Raw genomic sequence first — 22084 nt, 5'->3', positions numbered from 1 at the left:
CCTGGCCAACATGATGAAACCCCCATCTCTATTAAAAATATAAAAATTAGCCGGGTGTGGTGGCCGGGTGCCTGTAATCCCAGCTACTCAGGAGGTGAAGGCAGGAGAATCACTTGAACCCTGGAGGGGGAGGTTGCAGTGAGCCGAGATCGTGCCACTGCACTCCAGCCTGGGCGACAGAGTGAGACTCCATCTCAAAATAAATAAATAAAATGATTAAGATGACAAACTTTATGTTATGTGCATTTTAGCAGAGTTTTTTTTTTTCATTTTATTTTGAGATGGAGTCTCACTGTTGTTGCACAGGCTGGAGTGCAATGGCATGATCTCAGCTCACTGCAACCTCTACCTCCCGGGTTCAAGTGATTCTCATGCCTCAGCCTCCCGAGGAGCTGGGATTACAGGCACCTGCCACCACGCCCAACTAATTTTTTTATTTTTAGTAGAGACAAGTTCGAGACCAGTTGGCCAAGCTGGTCTCGAACTCGTGACCTCAGGTGATCTGCCCGCCTCAGCCTCCCAAAGTGCTGGGATTACAGGTGCGAGCCACCATGCCCAACTGCTTAAAATTTCTTTAGGGGAAAAAATTAGCCGGGCATGGTGGTGTGCGCCTATGGTTCCAGCTACTCAGGAGTCTGAGGTAGGAGGATCACTTGAGCCAAGAGGTTGATGCTGCAGTGAGCTAGGATTGTACCACTGCACTCCAGCGTGGGCGACAGAGTAAGACCCTGTCTTGAAAAAAAAGGGTAAGGGGGAGAAAAATAATCTTGATTCCTATTTTGAATGGGCAATACGTACACATGGTACCAAAATCAGAAAATGCAAAAAGGCATACAGTGTTTTCACTATGGACCTTCCCTGTCACCTAGTCTTCTCATCCGTCCCACAACCACCCATCTACTCATCATCTCCCTTGAGCATCAGTTGACACCCCTGTTTTTTTTTTTTGAGACGGAGACTCGCTCTGTAACCCAGGCTGGAGTGCCGTGGCGTGATCTCGGCTCACTGCAACCTCTGCCTCCCGGGTTCAAGCAATTCTCCTGCCTCAGCCTTCTGAGTAGCTGGGATTACAGGCATGTGCCACCAAGCCCAACTAATTCTTGTATTTTTAGTAGAGATGGGGTTTCACTATGTTGGTCAGGCTTGTCTCGAACTCCTGACCTAATGATCCGCCCGCCTCGACCTCCCAAAGTGCTGGGATTACAGGCGTGAGCCACCGTGCCTGGCCACCACTTTCTTGTGTGTCTTTCCATAGGTACTCTATGACTCATTCTTTTAAATAGCTGTATGTTATTTAATTGTGCATTGTGCATAAGCACCCTACTTTAGTGATCATTCGGTTGTTTCTAGCTTGACATTTCTTTGAAATTTCCTCTTCTAATAAAAAAATTACACTCCATTAGACACGTATTTATTTCACGTATTCTTTGTTTTAATTATACTTATTTTAATAGGCAATATATTCACAGGGTTCAAAATTCAGGGAGCACAAGAGGGTAAACATCAAAATATCCCCCTGCCACTGCTAACTCCCAGGTCAACACATTTCCTTCTGGGCTTGTCAGGTATTTGCCTGTTTCTTCACAAATCCATTCCCTGCTCTTTGTCAGCTCTGTTTTCTATTGCAGGAAACTACATTTCCCAGGTTCCTTTGCTTGGTGGCTTCTGGCTAGCTTCAGGCAATGGAGGAAGGGCAGGCACTGGTACAGACTGGAGGGTGCAAGGAAGGCAGAGCCAAGGTATTTCTCTGTCTCCTTATGCTTTACGTAGGGTTTCCCGCAGTTGCTGCAACTTCTTGGCTCCAGCTCCCCTCTGGGCAGCCCCCACCATGATTCTACTACTGCTGAATTGGCCCAGCTTCTGGGATCTGGTAACAACACCTCCTCCCTGTGTTCCTTCATCCGTAAGGCTGGTAGTCATTTCTTGCTATTAATAACTTTAAGGTTAATTCATAATCTTCTATTTGGTGTCCTAACTCTTTATCACCTGTGTAGCCAGTTTCTTCTATTAATTTCCCTCTGAACGAAATACTATTATCTGTTTCTTGTGTGTGTCTTTCCAGAATATTTTATGCATATAGAAGTAAATTATATCTGTTCTCTCCCTTCTATTTTTTTTCACAAATGATAACATATTTTATACCCTATCCAACCCTTTGCTTTTTCATTTAGCAATAATCCTGGAGTTCTATATACGATTCTAAAGATTCTCTCCATTCCTTTTATTTTTTATTTTTTTGATATGGAGTCTCACTCTGTTGCCCAGGCTGGAGTGTGATGGCACGATCTCAGCTCACTGCAACCTCTGCCTCCTGGGTTCAAGCAATTCTCCAGCCTCAGCCTCCTGAGTAGCTGGGATTACAGTCACCCGCCATCATGCTTGGCTAATTTTTGTATTTTTGTAGAGACGGGGTTTCACTATGTTGGCCAGGCTGGTCTTGAACTCTTGGCCTCAGGTGATCTGCCCGCCTTGGCCTCCCAAAGTGCTGGGATTACAGGCATGAGCCACCGTGCCTGGCCGCTTTCTATTCCTTTTAATCCAACAAGGAGATGTACTGCAATTAAATTGTTGGAACACAATCATGCTTATTTGTTTATGTATTGTTTACAGCTGACTGCTTTCATATTGTGAGTTTTGTCCAATTCTTTGTTCGAGAAGCCAAGAACCTGGACACCTTCTACTGGTAACGATACCAGTCCCTTATTGATGGATATTAGGTTACTTAAGCTTTCCTGCTATTACAAACAGTTCTGTGAATAATCTTGAATTATACCATATCATGAACTTTGGAAAAAATTGTAGAATTAGAATTGCTGGGTCAGTGGATATGTGTGTTTAAAAACCTTTTTTTTTTGTTTTTTGTTTTTGTTTTTGTTTTTGAGACAGGGTCTCTCTCTGTCACCCAGGCTGGAGTGCAGTGGCATGATCATAACTCACTGCAGCTTCTAACTCCTGGGCTCAAGTGATCCTCCAGCTTCTGCCTCCCAAGTAGCTAGGTGTACAGGCATGCACCACCATGCCCAGCAATTTTTTTTTTTTTTTTTTTTGCAGAGACGAGGGTTAGCTGTGCTGCCCAGGCTACTCTTGAACTCTTGGGCTCAAGCGATCCTCTCACCCCAGCTTCCCAAAGGGATTATAGACGTGAGCTTCCTCACCTGGCCTTGAAACTTATTTTTTTTGGATACAGGGTCTCTCGCTATCACCCAGGTTGGAGTGCAGTAGCGTGATCATAACTCACTGCAGCCTCTAACTCCTGGGCTTAAGCGTTCCTCCTACCTCAGCCTCCTGAGTAGCTGGGACTACAGGTGAGCACCACCACGCCAAGCTAATTTTTTGTATATTTAGTAGAGAAGGGGTTTCACCAGGTTGCCCAGGCTGTTCTCCAACTCCTGGGCTGAAGTGATCTTTTGATTTTATTTTGTATATGAGAACATGGTCAAAGTCATTACTCATAAACAGCACAATTTTACATTATCAAATGTGTTTTAAAAAGTAGGTATTTTGAAAGTCTTTGATGTATACAAGCAAGTGAAGACAAAAGGGCAGGCCTCTATAATTACCTTGAATTTTTTAAAAAGTTCAGGTACTACTAGGTTAGCAAAATTCGAGAGCTCTGTCGGGTTTTCTTGATTGTGAATTGGCACAGTAATTATCCACTGAAGATGACCAATTTGCCTACGATTAAAAAAAAAAAAATCGGCCGGGCGCGGTGGCTCAAGCCTGTAATCCCAGCACTTTGGGAGGCCGAGGCGGGTGGATCACGAGGTCAGGAGATCAAGACCATCCTGGCTAACATGGTGAAACCCCGTCTCTACTAAAAATACAAAAAACTAACCGGGCGTGGTGGCGGGCGCCTGTAGTTCCAGCTACTTGGGAGGCTGAGGCGGGAGAATGGCGTGAACCCGGGAGGCGGAGCTTGCAGTGAGCCGAGATCACGCCACTGCACTCCAGCCTGGGAGACACAGCGAGACTCCGTCTCAAAAAAAAAAAAAAAAAAAAAAAAATCTCTGAGCATTCAAAATCTACTACAACTCTCTGTTCTGGGAATAATGTGAGGTTTGCATAGAGGGAGTATGCCAGTGAAGGCTTGAAAATAGGTTCTAAAAATGCTAAGGGCACAAGTTAGTTTGACTTTAAAAGCACCTTAACATTTTATTACTGAAAGGTTTACATTATCTTGCCTGTTCAAGGAATTGAATGGACCAGCCCAAGAATTGCCTATTACTGCCAGTTAAAATGTGAACCTTGGGGTCAGTGTAATTTCTGGAAATAAAATAAGTATGAGAAAGAGTACAGTTACTGACCATTATTCCTGGTGCCATGCTTGGCAAACTTTTTCTGTAGAGGGGCAGACAGCATATATTTTAGGTGTTATGGACCATGCAGTCTCTGTCATTACTACTCAACTCTGCTGTTTAAATGCTAAAGCAGCCATAGACAATAGTTGGATGAATGAGCGTGGCTGTGCTCCAATAAAACTGTCTACAGAAAGGGCGAGTAGCAAGATTTTGCCACAGGGTCCCAGTTTACCCACTCATTTCCTGGAGGAAAATTAGAGTCCTTGCAGTGTACCATCACCTCAAGCCGTGGAGTACTTGGTGACCTTTGGTGCTCTGGTTCTCTTTGATCTGAGCGGAGTTCTTTCCCATGAGACCCGTGCGATATCTAAAATGACTTTCCCTGATGACACCCTGGATATACAATTTCCTTAGCTTACATGTCATTTGGATGAGAGTAAGTGCATAGGGAATGTTGCTATGATGTCCTTCCACAAATCTGGGGATCTGTGGAGAGAGTGTTATTTATGACAGAGCATTAGAGGGAGAACAAGAGCAACAAAATCAGAGATCTCTGGTGTCATTGTGGTGGATTGTTTGTAAAGATGGCTGCTAACAATCCCACCCATCCCGCTATGTGCCTCAGGCACTTCCCATCAAGTAGTGAGGTCTATTTACCTCCCCTTAAAAATGGGCTGACCTTAGGACTTGTTTTGGCCAATGGAATATGGCAGAAGTGATGAAACCGTCTTTGCAAAATTGTGACTGAGACAGTGAAATAGATCTAACTTAACTCCACCTTGCTTCTTAGCTCCAAGCTTGCTTCTTAGCTCCAAGTTGCTTCTTAGCTCCAAGCAGTCCTTATTCATTCCTGGGCATAGGCTGAACTAACTTTGGGAGAAGCTTAGTTATGGTTTACAGTTTAAAACAAAGACGATAGGCTGGGCGCGGTGGCTCACGCCTGTAATCCCAGCACTTTGGGAGGCCAAGGTGGGCAAATCACGGGGTCAGGAGTTCAAGACCAGCCTGGCCAAGATGGTGAAACCCTGTCTCTACTAAAAAAAAAATACAAAGAAGTTAGCCGGGCATGGTGGTGGGCACCTGTAATCCCAGCTACTGGGGAGGCTGAGGTAGATAATTGCTTGAACCTGGGAGGCGGAGATTGCAGTGAGCCGAGGTAGCGCCATTGCACTCCAGCCTGGGCGACAGAGTGAGACTCTGTCTCAAAAATAAACAAATAAATAAATAAAAATAAAACAAAAACAATAACAGCCCTTTCCCAAAGCAGACCTCCTTCTTGCCTGGGGACTAGATTGCCTTTGTAGGACTAACATTAGCCATAAGATTGGAAATTATGGTTTAGGAGTCATGCAGCTGGGGGCTACAAGATTCTGACCCTCTCTGAACTGCTCCTAAGATAAGTGCTTGAGATATTTTGCAGACCCTGCATTTGATGGATCAGCTGGCACCACCCAGACTGATAAAGTGGCTCATCTGATCTTGTGGCCCCACCAAGGAACTGACTCAGCACAAGAAGACAGCTTTGACTCCCTGTGATTTCATCCTTGACCAGTCAGCACTCCTAGCTCACTGGCTTCCTTCCACTCACCAAGTTGTCCTTAAAAACTCTGCTCCCCGAATGCTCCGGGAGAGTGACTTGAGTAATAATAAAACTCCGGTCTCAGCCAGGTGTGGTGGCTCACGCCTGTAATCCCAGCACTTTGGGAGGCTAAGGTGGGTGGATCATGAGGTCAGGAGTTCGAGACCAGCCTGGCCAACATGGGGAAACCCCATCTCTACTAAAAATACAAAAATTAGCTGAGCGTGGTGGTATGCACCTGTAATCCCAGCTACTCAGGAGCCTGAGGCAGGAGAATCGCTGGAACCCGGGAGGCAGAGATTGCAGTGAGCTGAGATCGCGCCATTGCACTCCAGCCTGGACAACAGATCAAGACTCCGTCTCAAAAAAAAAAAAAAAATAACTCCAGTCTCCCGCACAGCCAGCTGGGCGTGAATTACTCTTTTCTCTACTGCAATTCCCCTGTCTTGATAAATCAGCTCTGTCTAGGCAGTGAGGAAGGTGAACCCCTTGGGCGGTTACAGTGATGCGGTACCAATTCCAAGCCTAGACCTGAAGAAACTTGGCACCTTCAGCTGTCACCCTCTTAGAAGCCAGCTGTTACATAAAGACGCTTGGGCTAGACTTCTGAATGATGCGCAATCACATGGAAGAAGAGAGAGAGGTCAGATAGAGAAGAGCTTAGGTGTCCAGTCACTGCTACCACCCAGGCTGAGGCACCAGACATGACTGGAGCCATTTTGGATGTTCCAGCTTTAGCCAGGCTCCCAATTCAGTGTAGCCATATGACTGACCCCAGATAACATCACATGGAGCAGAGACATGTCATCCCTGCCAATCTCTAGCCAAAATGCAGAACTGTGAACAAATAAATGGTTGTTTTAAGCCACTAATTTGGGGGATGGTTTGTTATGCAACAATAGTTTCCATGACCCAGTAGCAGGGTACCCATGTTGGGGATCTTCTGGCTTGAAGCTCTCCTGACACTTGATTTTCTGCCCTTTACAGCATCCATAATTAGCAACTCCTTAATCTGGCCTCCAAGGCTCTCCATTGCCTTGACTTTTACTTACCTTGCCATCGTCATTTCTGCATGCTCCACTGCAGGAAGTTTTCCTTCTAGAGAAGCAGTACAGCATAGACGGTAGGAGCAATGACTCTGGAGACAGACTGCCTATCATTAGCTGTGTGATCTTGGTCAAGTTGCTTAACCCATCTGTGCTTACTCTCTTCATATGAAAGGTGAATGATAATAATCTCTACCTCATGCATGGTGGTGGTGAACATTAATATGTTAATATGTGCAAAGCACTTCGAATAGTTCCTGGCACTGTGCCATACATGGTTTTGGGAGCCTTCATTCAGTATATTGCCTCCCACCAAGGTGGCTTTCTCTGCTCCCCTTTCTTTCTCTCCTTCTTTCCTTCTCTCTCAGCCCACCTGGAGACCCCTCCTGTATGTGGAGGCCCCTGATGCAATAGCTTTCATTTGTCTAGGTCTTCCTTCTCTCGTTTCCTGTTTGGGACACTAATCGGACAGTTAGGCTTTGAGATTCTGGAGTCTCCGGATTGTCTGGGGATCCCATTTTGCTTCTTGAAGGCAGAGACTGTTGTCTGAGAGCTGCAACAATTGCCTTCCTGCCCCTGCAGTGCATGCAGATTTTCCTGAAATAAAAAACTAGCCGGGCATGGTGGCTCACGTCTGTAATCCCAGCACTTTGAGGAGCCGAAGTGGGCGGATCACGAGGTCAGGAGTTTGAGACCAGCCTGACCAACATGGTGAAACCCAGTCTCTATTAAAAATACAAGAATTAACCAGGCATGGTGGTGGGTGCCTGTAATCCCAGCTACTTGGGAGACTGAGGCAGGAGAATCGTTTGAGTTCAGGAGGCGGAGGTTGCAGTGAGCCGAGATCGCGCCACTGCACTCCAGCCTGGGTGACAGGGCAAGACTCTGTCTCAAAAAACAAACAAACAAACAAATAAACAAAAACTGAGTAAAAGATTGATGTGGGCTAAAACCAGTGGCAATGCTTTCGGGTAAGTAGGACTTGGGTTGAGCTTGGAGGTCTAGAACACTTGGCAAAGTGTGGAGGCCAGGAGGAAGCGTTGTCCCTTCTTAGGCTGCATGTGATATAGACCTCATACATGTAAGCTACCTGTGCCCAATTCCTTGTACTGTCACTTATTAGCTTGATAACGTTTTGCAAGTATTTACCTCTTCAGTCTCCTCATCTGCAAAATGAGAGATTTACTAATTATACTCCTGCCATGAAGTTGTAGGACTTTACATATATATATATATATAACATATATATATATATATGTTTATTATTATTATTATTATTTTTTAGACGGAGTCTCACTGTCACCCAGCCTGGAGTGCAGTGGTGCCATCTCAGCTCACTGCAACCTCCACTTCCTGGGTTCAAGGAATTCTCCTGCCTCAGCCTCCCGAGTAGCTGGGACTAGAGGTGCACCCCACCACTCTCAGCTAATTTTTGTACTTTTAGTAGAGACAGGGTTTCACCATGTTGGCCAGGCTGGTCTTGAACTCCTGGCCTCCAGTAATCCATCCGCCTCAGCCTCCCAAAGTACTGGGATTACAGCATGACCCACTGTACCCGGCCCTAATGGCTTATACTTCTAAGACCCTTGGGACAATGACTGGCACAAGAAAATACCTCATAAATGTGAAACATGTTTTGTCATCATTAAGCCCCTCAATTTCCACAAGCTGTGTCAGCTTGATCGCCTGCTGAGCGGACCACTAAAGACCATGTGTCTGCACTTGTCTGCCACCCAGATCGTCCTGCCCAGGTACAGCCGTACCTGAGCTTGTGTGTGAGCAGCTCAGCTTAGGGAGGCCATTCTTTACAGTGCTCTGGCCATTCCTTACAGCGACCTGTTAGCCCAGGACTAGGAGAGACTACTAGAAAGATTTACACCCAAATTGTGTCATTTTACCCTTTTGTAGAGTTACTTTTATTGGACTGTGCTTTAGCATCACACCTTTTGTGTACACTGCAGGACATTATAAAGAATAGCCCCATAAACTATTGACTTCTCTATAAAGACGCCACTGAAGAGATTAATTTCATTTCAGTATTCTCTGTGTAGGGAGAACTTTCGCGTTTCATCACAAAGAATAATTGTTCTTTTCTTTTAGTTTTTTACTGTATGAGTGTGCAAAATACGTGATGGATCAGGTGTTACTCTCTGCATTTACCTGCCACATTTGTGACTTTCTGGCAGGGGGCTAGGTTCTTACAGGGTATTTTGGGGGGTTCTAACCTAACTCTTTGCTTCATCTATTTTTTTCTACCCTCATTTTTGCTTTTGCCTTATCATCTTGCTTAATTTTTAGACATTGCCATCCAACTCTAACTCTTTCGTTGGACTGAAGCAAGGTAAAAATAAAAAAATTTAAAAAGTGCCACTTAAGATAATTCTAAATCAATACCTTTTAAAAATATGTGGAAAATATAAATATGCATTCTGCAGTTTTAGAAATCATGTAACTTATCTGTGAATTTCTTCTTGGCCTTGAGTTGTTGAACAGTTGTTGAACAAAATTAAAAAGATTTGAGCAAGAAAGTGAAAGAAAAGACCCACTGGTTCTTGTTTTCAGGCTCCAAAGACATACTGTCATGAAATCCATTATAACCACCACAGCTACCACTACTATTGAGCAGCTACTGTGTGTGTGTAAGGAATTCTAGTCCGTGCAATATATTCAACAAATAAAATAGATGCTAGACACTAAGGTGCTGAGGATACAGTAGAATAAAGCCAGACAAGATCTCTGCTTTCGCAGTGCTTTAGTAAATTCTCTTTCATAATGAATTTCTAACTGCCTGGCTTTGAGCAAGTCCTCTGTGTACTAGGAGATCTAGAAAGCCTGATAATGATGGTGAAGATGACAATGTCAGCTTACATTTATTGAGCGCATACTATATCCCAGGCATTGTTGTAAGTGCTTTGCATGTATTAGCTTACTGAACCCTCAGACAATCCCATGAGGTATGTGCTAATGTTAACTACACTTTAAAGATTAGGAAATGGAGGCACAGAAGGGTCACATCAGGGTTTCTCAACCTATTGGCACTAGTGACATTTCGGACCATATAATTCTTTGTGGTGGGGGACTGTCCTGTGGGGGACTTGTATGATGTTTAGCAAGATCTCTGTTTTCTATCCATGACTAGGTGCCTAACAACACCCCTGCACCCCAGTTTTGACAATCCAAATGTCTGCAGACATTGCCAAATGTTCCCTGAGGGGCAAAACTACCCCCAGGTTGAGAATCACTGGGTTAGATGATTTGCCCAAATTACACAAGTAGTACGCATTAGAACTGAGATTCAACCCGGGCATTCTGGCTGCAGAGTGTGAAATATTAACAACACCAAACTCTAGGTGTAACCGTCTCAGTCATAATTAGAATTTTCAGAAATAGAAATGTGAGAATCTTTGTGAAAAGATGTTTAAGAGACGTTAAAAAAAGAAATGTGAGAATCTAACTTTCTGAAAATGGTGGACACAGCACTAATACTGAGATCTGACAATTACTAGTATTTTAATAATTCTGTGTGTATCAGTCAGGGACCCAGCAAGAAACAGAAGGCATTCTCTAATTAACATAACTTGAGGAGGGTTTGATAACTGACTGCTTACAAAGGTGTGGGGCAGGGGAGACCACAGAGGAGGGTGTAGTACCCTGAGTCTCTTTTTGTTTTTTTTTGTTTTTATTTTTTGAGACGGAGTCTCGCTCTGTCGCCCAGGCCGGAGTGCAGTGGCCAGATCTCAGCTCACTGCAAGCTCCGCCTCCCAGGTTCACGCCATTCTCCTGCCTCAGCCTCCCGAGTAGCTGGGACTACAGGCGCCCGCCACCTCGCCCGGCTAGTTTTTTGTACTTTTCAGTAGAGACGGGGTTTCACCGTATTAACCAGGATGGTCTCGATCTCCTGACCTCGTGATTCGCCCGTCTCGGCCTCCCAAAGTGCTGGGATTACAGGCTTGAGCCACCGCGCCCGGCCAGTCCCCTGAGTCTCTTAACAGTGGAGAGCCTTTACCGTGTATATGAACAATGGGATGAGAAAGAGAGAGACCTGGACAGAGAGAGAGATGCCTTAAGAACACTATCCAGCCGGGCGCAGTGGCTCACACCTGTAATCCCAGCACTTTGGGAGGCCAAGGGGAGTGGATCACCTGAGGTTGGGAGTTCGTGACCAGCCTGACCAACATAGTGAAACCCCATCTCTACTAAAAATACAAAAATTAGCTGGGCGTGGTGGCTTATGCCTGTAATCCCAGTTACTCAAGAGGCTGAGTCAGGAGAATTGCTTGAACCCAGGAGGCGGAGGTTGCAGTGAGCCGAGATCGCCACTACACTCCAACCTGGGCAACAGAGCAAGACTCTCTCTCGAAAATAAATACATAATAAATAAATAAATAAATAAATAAATAAATAAATAAATAACACTATCTTCTGTTGCCCAAGGTGACCTTGAAAGGAGAATGCTAGGAGAATAAATACCACAACTTGACTCTCCTTCCTCCCTCTGATCTTCTGGGACTGTGCATTGGCTACACCCCACTGGAAACCAGAGAACAATGATGCCCACTAATTGTGCTCCATTCAAGTCAGCCACCTGGGCAGAGAGCAGGCAAAGAACGGTGGAGAGAGATATCTGCCACACTGCAATAACCTTTCTTTTTTTCTTTTTTTAAGGTGAAGTCTTGCTCTGTTGCCAGGCTGGAGTGCAGTGGCGCTATCTCGGCTCACTGCAACCTCTGCCTCTCGGGTTCAAGTGATTCTCCTGCCTCAGCTCCCGAGTAGCTGGGATTACAGGCATGTGCCACCACGCCTGGCTAATTTTTGTATTTTTAGTAGAGACAGCGTTTAACCATGTTGGCCAGGATGGTCTCAATCTCTTGACCTCGTGATCCACCCACCTCAGCCTCCCAGAGTGCTGGGATTACAAGCGTGAGCCACCACGCCTGGCCTGCAATAACTTTTCTCATGGGATTTCGTTTCTATCTATTGGCTTTGAGGTTTGGTTATTACATAAACTTTACAGATTGGTAATTTTCTTGGTGAGAAGTCAATTTCATCTAACACCTTTACCTTGATTTTTCATGGCCTCCAATGTGTATAGTTGGTGAACCAGCCTGTGTAGAATTTGAGGGGAGAAAAGAAAATTATTGTAATATCTGCTTTGGAAAGATGCTATTAGGATGCATCTGCTACAGAAACATTGGAGTAGTCACTGTCTTTTTCTTTTAATTTTTTAAACTGTAACTGAGACATAAGGTTCACTATTATGTGTTTATGTTGGCAGAGATTCAAATGTGAAAATTCTTTTCTAAACCATTCTTTGAAGTATTTGGATATTTGCTTCAAACTTTTTGTCATGCCCTCAATTGATTAAACTTTCATTTTAAAGAGTCAATGGATAGCATGTCTTAATGTGCAGCCTTTCCACAGGTCTTTTAAAGATCACACCTACACAACAACAAAAATGGCCTGTCAATTCAGTGAGATCAAGTCAGTTAATGGAATTAAAAAAAAACACTAAAGAGTTTCTTTTTAATGTGGCACCATGTGTGTGAAAAACAATTCTTGGGTTGACCATAATTTTTATTTTTCTCACAGTGGATTTTGGCACCACTTGGCACAGCTTGGCTAAGGCTCTTTCTAGCCCACCCTTGAGCATTTCTGTCTTCTCCATCCCTTCTGTTATGTTCCTTGTACGCTGTGAGTTCCAGCCCTTTCCCTGAACTGTATGTTCTAGAAACATAGAATCTTGGAGTTGAAAGTGCTGTGGGTAGCCACATAGTTCATTCTTCCTCCCAGCGGGTACCCTCTTGTGTAATATCTCTGACAGATGGCCACCCAGCCTGTATTTGAGCATCATCTAGGACAGGGAACCCTCTGCTTTGCAAAGCAGCTTGTTCCACTGTGGGCGAGCTCATACTGCTAAACTGATCATTTTGCCATTGAGCTGAAACTTGCTTTCTTCTAATTTTCATTTCCTTCCTTCCTTCCTTCCTTCCTTCCTTCCTTCCTTCCTTCCTTCCTTCCTTCCTACCTTCCTTCCTTCCTTCCTCCCTCCCTTCCTCCCTTTCTTCCCTTTCTTCCCTTTCTCCTTCCTTCCTTCCTTCCTTCCTTCCTTCCTTCCTTCCTTCCTTCCTCCCTCCCTTCCTCCCTTTCTTCCCTTTCTCCTTCCTTCCTTCCTTCTTTCCTTCCTTCCTTCCTTCCTTCCTTCCTTCCTTCCTTCCTTCCTTCTTTCCTTCCTTTCTGTCTTTCTTTCTGTCTTTCTTTCTTTCTTGAGACAGAGTCTTGCTCTGTTGCCCAGGCTGGAGTGCGGTGGCATAATCTCAGCTCAGTGCAACCTTCACCTCCCGGGTTCAAGTGATTCTTCTGCCTCAGCCTCCTGAGTAGTTGGTATTACAGGTGCATGTCACTATGCCCAGCTAATTTTTTTGGATTTTTAGTAGAGACAGGGCTTCGCCATGTTGGCCAGGCTGGTCTCAAACTCCTGACCTCAGGTGATCCACCTGCCTCGGCCTCCCAAAGTGCTGGGATTACAGGCATGAGTCACTGAGTCTGGCTGCTTTCTTCTTAATTTTCACGCATTAGGGAAAGGCAGTAGAAGGCAGTGGTCAAGATTCCGGTTCTGAGCCAGACTGCCTTTGTTCATGTTCCTGCTCTCCCACTTACCATCTGTGTGCTCTTGTGCAAGTTATTTAACCTTCTAATCCAGTTTGTTTCTCTGTAAAATGGGGATAACAGTAGCTTTGCGTTGTATCGATTTAGCTAAGTTGGAACTAAGACTCCCAGAATTCCCTTCTTTGTTTGGTCCTGGGTTAGAGTTGACCACAGGGGAAATTGGAGGGCAGAAGTAAGGCAGGAAGTAGGGTATAGGGCCACTGCTGTTGTAGTTTCCCTACATCAGCACAGGCCTGGTTTGCATTATTCATGTAGGTCACCAACTGGGCATGCAGCTCTTCCAACCCTGGCCAGCTCTTCTTCAGCATCTCTGGATCCTGGGCCAACTCTGTGTGAAGTTCCGTGGTGAAGTGTGCCAGCTCTTCTACAGGTCACTGGCATCTTTAAAGTCAGAGGCTTGGAGACAGTGAGAGACTGACGAAGATTCCAGTGTGATACCAATGTGACCAGTGTAAGTTCTGATGAGAGACAGATGTGAGTTTCAGCTCTTTCTTGCTCTCTTCCACTTTACATCCATTTTCCCTTCCCAACTCCTGGAGATGCTGACTTCAGGCCCAAAACCAGATGCAGAAGCAAGAGCTATACACAAACTACACAGCTCTCAATATTCGTAAAGTCTGATCTGTAAGCTAAATTTCTTATTTAACTCACAGTGGCTCTGCTTCTCTGATCAAACCCCAATAATACCAGTACCTTGCGACAAATAAATGAAATAATCTATGTAAAGCACTCGTTACAGTGCCTGGAACGTAGTTAAGTACCCAGCATCCTTGGACCTGTATTGTTATAGTCTCCATCTTCATGGTATTACCAGCTCCATTCCCCAGGTCATTACAGAATGCATTTGGCTCCTCTTCCACCTGACAGTGAATCCACATATTTAAATCCTTTTTTTTTTTTTTTTTTTTTTTTTGGAGATGGAGTCTCCCTCTGTTGCCCAGGCTGGAGTGCAGTGGTGTGATCTCTGTTCACCGCAACCTCTGCCTCCCGGATTCAAGTGATTCTCTTGCCTCAGCCTCCCGAGTAGCTGGGATCACGGGCCCCTGCCACCATGCTCAACTAATTTTTTTGTAATTTTAGTAGAGATGGGATTCCACCATGTTGGCCAGGCTGATCTCGAACTCCTGACCTCAAGTCATCCGCCCACCTCGGCATCCCAAAGTGCTGGAATTACAGGCATGAGCTACTGCATCCAGGCTAAATCCGTATTTTTGAAGGCTTTTAAACATAGAACGATCTGTCAAGTTAAACCTTATGAGAGATACTGGACTAAGTGATTTGGACATATTATCTCATTTAATTGTCTTCACAAACACTCTAGAAATTTTCCAGATGAGGCTACTGAAGCTCATCCCAAGGTGACATAACTAGGGGTCTCTTGGACTACCTATAGTTAGTTGGGTTTTATAGTAATATGCAATTTCTAACTTGCATATTTATAAATCTTGTAATTGTTGTATAAAATAAGAGCAATTACTTTCATTTGTTCTTTGATTAATAGTCAACACAATTCAAACAGATTAAAATCACTTTAAACAATTAATCCCATTTATAAGTTTATTTTATTCCCCTTTTTAAACTACACTCATAAATGTAATATATTTGAACTTTCTGAGCCCTTCAAATGCCTGACAAGGCGTAAGTATAATCCTAACAAACAAAATTCTACCAGTTAAATGACTCTGGTGAAGATAATAGATTAAGCCTATAAATTTGTTGAATCTTGAGCTCTCATAAACATTTCAATACTGTTAATATGCCTGTGAAAATCTCTTATGCTTTTCTATGTGAAATTACAAGTCAAAATCAATTGCTCAAGGCTAATCTAATAGATTTCCTAAAATGCTCGATTCTCTTAAACATTACAAAGAAATTGTTTTTAATTTATACAAAGTGTTACTACTATGGCTATTTACTTCATCATATCATTCTAAATTCTCCCCAGGATTGAAAAGTCACTTACTCAAATAAGGGTAGTAGATTTACTATAAGGGTAGTAGATTTACTATATCAGGTAAATTGAGCTGAAGTCAGAAGGTGGCTTTTCCCCTCAGGATGTGTTTGTGTAGTTAGAGATTCAAGACCCAGACATAGGATTTAAGAGCCTCATGCTTCCTGAATGATTCTATCTTAGTCACGGGGTACACAGGAACCCCCCCTTTTTTTACATGAATGTTCATAGCAGCTTTCTTTGTAATAGCCCCAAACTGGATACAAACCGAGTGTCCATCAACAGATCAACAGACAAATTGTGATGTACTGATACAATGGAATATTACTCAGCAATAAAAAAGAAAGAACTACTGATACACACTGCAACAGGGATGAATCTCAAAATCATTATGCTACATGGAAGAGACCAATCAAAGAGGAATCCACACTATATAATTCCTTTAACATTAAATTCTAGAAAATGCAAACTAATCTGTAGTGACAGAAAGCAGATGGGGGTTCAAGGAGAAGAGAGAGACCACCATAGGGGGATAGATATGTTCATTACCTTGAGGGCTGACATGAATTTAAGGGTATATACATATATCAAAACTTACACTTTTTTTTTGAGATGGCGTCTTGCTCTGTCACCCAGGCTGGAGTGAAGTGGTGTGATCTTGGCTCACTGAAACCTCCACCCCCCAAGTTCAAGCAATTCTCCTGCCTCAGCCTCCCAAGTAGCTGGGACTATAGGCGTGTGCCACCACGCCTGGCTAAGCTTTGTATTTTTAGTAGAGACGGTTTCTAGCCATGTTGACCAGGCTGGTCTCAAACTCCAAATCTCAGGAGATCCACCCATCTCGGCCTCCCAAAGTGCTAGGATTACAGGCGTGAGCCACTGCTCCTGGCCTCAAAACTTATGCTTTAAATAAAGGCAGTTTATTGTTATGTCAATAAGCTTGGTTTTAAAAAAAAACAATGAAGGCCGGGCGCGGTGGCTCAAGCCTGTAATCCCAGCACTTTGGGAGGCCGAGACGGGCGGATCACGAGGTCAGGAGATCGAGACCATCCTGGCGAACACGGTGAAACCCCGTCTCTACTAAAAAAATACAAAAAACTAGCCGGGCGAGGTGGCGGGCGCCTGTAGTCCCAGCTACACAGGAGGCTGAGGCAGGAGAATGGCGTAAACCCAGGAGGCGGAGCTTGCAGTGAGCTGAGATCCGGCCACTGCGCTCCAGCCCCAGCGACAGAGCGAGACTCCGTCTCAAAAAAAAAAAAAAAAAAAAAAAAACAAAAAAAAACAATGAACTATATCATATTTTTCTTACAAAATTAGTCACAATAATTTTATTCATAGCAAAAATTGGGACCCCCCCTTTTTTTTAAATAGCCATTTTGCTCATGGGAGGGCGTAAGGCCATACCTTTTAGCTATAAAGTTTTAGTTACCTGACTGGGTTAAACAGAAACCTGCAACCCTACTCAAGTGGCAGACTAAACTCTCTTTATCCCTGAATTCCTTAAATATTCTATTTTATCCTGTATCTTCTATTTTTATCTGGCTATAACTCATAGTCATGAGCTGGTAGAGTTGGATTTGAACCCAGATCTCCCTGAGCCCAGAGCGTGGTCTGTGATCCACCATGATATGCTGATTTCTTTTTTTTGTTTTGTTTTTCTTTTGCGATGGAGTCTCACTGTATCGCCCAGGCTGGAGCGCAGTGTCGCAATCTTAGTTCACTGCAACCTTTGCCTCCTGGGTTGAAGAAATTCTCCTGCCTCAGCCTCCCGAGTAGCTGGGATTACAGGCGTGCACCACCATGCCTGGCTAAGTGTTTTGTTTTTGGTTTTGTTTTTTGTCCTCTCATCCCATTTATTAAAGACACAGTAAGAAAAGATACAATGCAGGAAAACCACCAACCATCCTTTCACAGCAGGCTGAACGAAGCACAGTGATTTCTTCCCTTCATCCCCCTCACCCCAATTCCCATATTCCCATCCACATCAGTTTAAATTTTGAGGTTCTTTGATTGGGAGTACCAGTGAAGAGGGAGCTGGATGAGTAGAGGAGCCTTAAATCTGCCTACCTCTAAGTCCCAGGAGAAGGGAGCTGCAGGCCCAGTCAGTCAAGCAGAAACTGCATTTGGTGGGTCTTTGAAGTGGTTGTCCATCTCCCTGTTCTGTGTTCAAGCCCCCAGGGAAAGGTATGGTGGTAGAGGATGACCAGGTCCAAGCTGCCCAGGTCAAAGCCATGGAAGAATGGTCTGTTCACCAACGCCACCTTTGTAGAGAGCAGCGAACTGATTCTCCAATGGTGACCAGGGGACTACATGTGAACTGGGACCCGCAGGCCAATGTATCCTTGAGGAAAAGTCCACAAGAGCAATTCAAGAAACTAGTAAGAAACAATGGGCAGAAAACTGTGTGATGAAAGCACAGCAGGCTTCTGGGAGGCTGGAGATCCTTTCTCTCAAGGCCAGGATTATTCCCACCTGCCACAGTTCACATGCCAGAAATAACATCTCACCTTCAGTCAAGAAAAATGCAGAGGAAAAAGATGGCTCATTTGAACTTAAGGCCCAGCTATGCTCTTCAGAATGCAGCTCCACAACTACCCTTTTACCTAAGAGATAGTCCCTGCTGAGAACCACAGTGCCTATAAACTAAGATAGTCATGGAGGGAAAATGGTGTTTAAGGGAGTAACATTCCATTTGGGGACACTGCAGCCATTGGACCCCCTGGTCTGGGACAGCAGCTGGGTTTGTGCCAGGGAGGCTTCCCACTCTAGGAAATGGGACCAAACTCTTGCCTGCAGGGCCATTCATCCTTGGAAAGGAAGCTGGGTTGAGACCCAGGGTCCCAGTTGGCCTCGTGAAAGGAGCTGGGTTGATACCCCTAGGGCCTGCTGGAGAAGAGCCCAGGTGCCCGGCAGCTGACCTGGAGAAAGTAACTTGACTGGGGCCTAATGGGCCAGTAGACCTCAGGAAGGTAGTCGGACTTGGACCCTGCAGGCCAGCGGTCCTTGGGAAGTTAGCTGGCTTGGGGCCAAGTGGCCCAGAGGCTCTTGGGAAAACTGTTGGATTTGAGCCCTGGAGGCCAGCCGACCTTTGGAAGGTAGCTGGATTTGATGTCAATGTGCCAGAAGACTGAGAGAAGGCAGATGAACCCACTCCCCTGGGAAAAGGATTAGCATTTACCCCCATGGGGCTCCCTGGCCTTGAGAAATGAGCTGAATTAGGGTCTATGGGGCCAGGAGCCCTTGAGATGGGAGATGGATTTGGTCCTGGAAGGCCAACTGGGCGAGAGCCAGGACCCGAGTTTGGGCCCATGGGGCCAGGTACTCTTGCCATGGAAGATGGGCTTGTGCCCATGTTTCCAGAAGCCTGTGACAAAGAAGCTGAATTTGCTCCTAAAAGACCTGCTGCTCTTAGAATGGGGACAAGATGGAGGCCTTGAGGTCCAACCATTCTTAAGACCAGGTCCTGTGCCCAAGAGACCACCTGCTCTGGCATCTAGATTAGGGCCTGGGCCCAGGCCACTTGGTCTTGGATTGGGCCCAAGGCCTGGGCCTGGAAACACACCTAACCTGGGGGCAGGATTTGTCCCTATAAAGCCTGATCTCAGATTGGGGTTAGGTCCTGGGCCCAGGCCAACTGGCCTAGAATTGGGAGGACCATTCCTGAAGGTCAACAGAACACCTGCTTTCAGGTTAGGTCCAGATCCAGGGCCCATGGGACCACCACTTCTGGGGTCAGGACCTGCTCCCAGGAGACCACCTGCCCTTAGGTTGGACATAGGACCTGGTCCTGGGAGACCCCCTAACCTGGGGTTAGACAGAGGCCCCGGGCCTGGAAGAGCCACTGTCCTAGGGTTTAAGGTGGGGCCTCATCTTGGGCCTGGCCCCAAGAGGCCACCAGGCCTTGGGAAAGAAACTGCACCTGTGCCAGTGGGATTCATCCCTCCTGGAAAAGAAGCTATGCCTGGGTCACAAGCACCAGCCGGGAAAGGTGCTGGATTTGAAGCCAATAAGCCTGATGAAGCTGGAAAAGGAGATGGGTTCCTTGGAAATGGGGCCAGATTTCCACCAAGAAAACCGGCCGCCATAAGGAAGGGATCCGAGTTCACACACCCAGTGGGTGGCCTATGTTCAGAACAGGACCCCACTGTGGTCCCAGGGAACCGTCCAGCCGTCCTCGAGGTGGCAGCGGAGCACGAGTCCAAGGAGTTGGCCTCTCTCTAGGGAAAATCCGAGGCTCTTTCATACTTTCTTGGGAACGCTGGTGATAATGCGCTTGGGGCGAGTTTTGAAAAGGATCCTGTCTTTGATGAGTGCTCTCACCAGGTACCGAGTGCCAGTCTCGCCGCCAAGTTCATCACAGTCCTGACACCCAAGGGTGTGTTTGACAAGGACTGCAAAAGGTTTCTCCAGGTGGATAATTTTCCCATACAGGATCAGCACAGGGATTCCCTGGAGATAACAATTTGCACCATGAGCTTTCTGTCTTTAAAAAGCAAGTGGAAACAGACTGCAATGGCGGCCGCCTAGTGCGGCGCTGCGGAGCTAACGGGGCACAACTGAACCTCCCACTGCCGCCGCTGCCGCCGCGAGCACTGCCTGTGCCAGTTTTTTGTATTTTTAGTAGAGACGGGGTTTCACCGTGTTGGCCAGGCTGGTCTCGAACTCCTGACCTCAGGTAATTCTCCCGCCTTGGCCTGTAATCTCAAAGTGCTGGGATTACAGGCGTGAGCCACTGCGCCGGGCCAATATTGTGAAACCCAACACGGCGAAACCCTGTCTCTACTAAAAATACAAAAATTAGCCCGGCGTGGTGGCTGGTGCCTGTAATCCCAGGTACTTGGGAGGCTGAGGCTAGAGAATCGCTTGAACCAAGGAGGTGGAGGTTGCAGTGAGCAGAGAACGCACCATTGCACTCTAGCCTGGGGGGCAAGAGCCAAACTCTGTCTTAAAAAAAAAAGAAAAGAGAAAAGAAAGGAAAGGAAGGGAAGGGAGGGGAGGGGAGGGGTGGGGGAGGGGTGGGGGAGGGGTGGGAAGGGGTGGGGTGGGAAGGGAAGGGAAAGGAAAAGAAAAGAGACACTTTATTTCTAGTACCTACTACAGTGCTAGACAGAATCTGGCACATAGCAGGTACTCAGCCAAGAGTTAATTAATGGATATCCCACAGCATTTCAGGACCACAAAGTGTATTCTGTAACATTTTATGCATTCTCTGTTTCCATATATTTACCTCTAAAATCAGTTAAAGTATGTCTGCTAAACACTGGTTGGCAAGATAAGAGCAAAAGGTGATAGCTATGTTACTATTAAGAGTAAAGTAAGCCAGGTGCAGTGGCTCATGCCTGTAATTCCAGAACTTTGGGAGGCTGAGGTGGGAGGATCGCTTGAGCCTAGGAGTTTTGAGACCAATCTGGGTAACATAGTGAGACTCTATCTCTACAAAAAAATTGAAAATTAGTCAGGCGTGGTGGCATGCACCTGTAGTCCCAGCTGCTCAAGAGGCTGAGGTCAGAGGTTTATTTAATCCTGGGAGGATGAGGCTGTAGCCTGGAACCTAGGCAATAGAAAGAGACCTTGTTTAAAAAAAAAAAAAAAAAAAAAAGTACAGAAGTCTGCAATATACAGTACAGTCATGGATTTCAATTAACCACAGCTCTTTGACACATATTGTTCACTGAGACGGTCTTGAAAAGAATCAAATATTGGTTTGTTTTGAGTATATTATGGTTCTTTTTTCCCTTCCAGTTTGCTGAGTTTGGAAAACAAAAGGAGTTTCACTTTCAAGTCAAATGAGCTCACTATACTGGTTTTTAAAATTTTGTTGTTTGCTTGCTTTATTGCTTTTGCTTCTTAGTAAATTAGTTCAGTTCATTTTAATTTTGGTTCTCAGCTTATGCCAACATATAAGTTTCATGTGAATTAGCTTTAATCTCAAGATTTCTTCAGTGTACTTCAGGATGTCACAGTTCTTCCATTTGATGTTTGACTTAAAAATCCAAGTAAAGTTTAATACAAACAGGAAACAACTATCAGTGGAAATGAAATTTGATTCTTTTTTTTCTTTTTTTTTTTTTGAGACGGAGTCTCGCTGTGTTGTCCAGGCTGGAGGTGCAATGGTGTAATCTCGGCTCACTACAATCTCGGCGTCCTGGGTTCAAGTGATTCTCCTGCCTCAGCTTCCCAAGTAGTTGGGATTACAGGCTCCTGCCACTACACCCGGCTAATTTTTGTGTTTTTAGTAGAGATGGGGTTTCACCATGCTGGCCAGGCTGGTCTCGAACTCCCAACCTTGGGCAATCCACCTGCCTCAGCCTCCCAATGTGCTGGGGTTACAGGCGTAAGCCACTGTGCCGGTGACATTTTATTCTTAAAAATATCAATGGCTAAAAAGAAATTGTCTTTTTTCTTGTCTGTTTTGAATTTTCTTCGTTATTACACTGTGCCTTTAATCAGCCAAATTGACATTAAGTTGTATTTGGGTAGCAATTTCTCAGTGTGTGGTGATGTGGTAGGGGAAGCTGAGTTAGTGGCATTTGAATTAGGACAG

General features: G+C 45.2%; 1 long non-coding RNA gene and 1 pseudogene across 1 annotated transcript in view; one reads left to right on the top strand and one right to left on the bottom strand.

Annotated features, from left to right (window-relative positions):
* Positions 1-1657: 1657 nt before the first annotated feature.
* The window catches only part of LOC114674935 (uncharacterized), a 32176-nt gene continuing 11749 nt past the window's right edge, over positions 1658-22084 (top strand). The window contains exons 1-2 of the long non-coding RNA XR_003726027.2: positions 1658-1739; positions 13845-14040. This is a non-coding gene — a long non-coding RNA (uncharacterized LOC114674935). The remainder of the gene's footprint in view (positions 1740-13844; positions 14041-22084) is intronic.
* LOC106995196 (decreased expression in renal and prostate cancer protein-like) lies at positions 18213-19798 on the bottom strand (annotated as a pseudogene).

The sequence above is a fragment of the Macaca mulatta genome, chromosome X (genome assembly GCF_049350105.2).
Source record: "Macaca mulatta isolate MMU2019108-1 chromosome X, T2T-MMU8v2.0, whole genome shotgun sequence".
In the NCBI taxonomy this organism is placed as follows: Eukaryota; Metazoa; Chordata; class Mammalia; order Primates; family Cercopithecidae; genus Macaca; species Macaca mulatta.
Note: the sequence above shows the minus strand (reverse complement) of the source record. Positions and strands in the feature narration are given on the sequence as shown.